This window comes from Penaeus monodon, chromosome 27 (assembly GCF_015228065.2).
Source record: "Penaeus monodon isolate SGIC_2016 chromosome 27, NSTDA_Pmon_1, whole genome shotgun sequence".
Classification (NCBI taxonomy): domain Eukaryota; kingdom Metazoa; phylum Arthropoda; class Malacostraca; order Decapoda; family Penaeidae; genus Penaeus; species Penaeus monodon.
The window spans coordinates 24,713,823-24,714,394 of record NC_051412.1 but is presented as its reverse complement, the minus strand read 5'-3'; positions in this window follow the sequence as shown (position 1 = coordinate 24,714,394).

The following is a 572-nucleotide window of genomic DNA, read 5'->3' as shown; positions in this document are numbered from 1 at the left end:
TATTAATAACACTTTATTACATTTCCTAATTAAAGGAGGTCAAGTTCCAGGAAACACTACCGACCAAGTGAAAGTTTATAATGAAAAGAAAGAGCTGGATTTGCTCCTTTTCCTTTGCTGTGACGTTACACTGAAGTTCGCCCTTGCTTCAGAAGGGAATTCAGAGGCTCGAAGGGGGAGGAGTCAAGACGGAGGGGAATGGGTCTGAGGAGGGAGCGTGACTATAAAATTATTGTCCTCTATCGAAAATTAGCGTAGGAATAAAAGCCTATCCAGGTAACTAAAATATATTTTGTTCAAGTAATATATACTGCGAAAAAAAGATTAATTTATTGGACACAAAGGACAATATTTGAATGAGATGCAGCCACGGGGTATGAATGGGCTTCCTGCCGGAAAAAAAACCCTTTCTTTCCGTTCTTTGAAAATGAAGTTATTAATATTACTTAACATGTTAACTCGTCATCGTTTCAAAAAAATGTATACAAGAGCAATTCCAATAAATATGAATCAATGAGTAACATGTAAATACATATAAAATTAATACCGAAGAAGGTAGTTGATGGAGACAA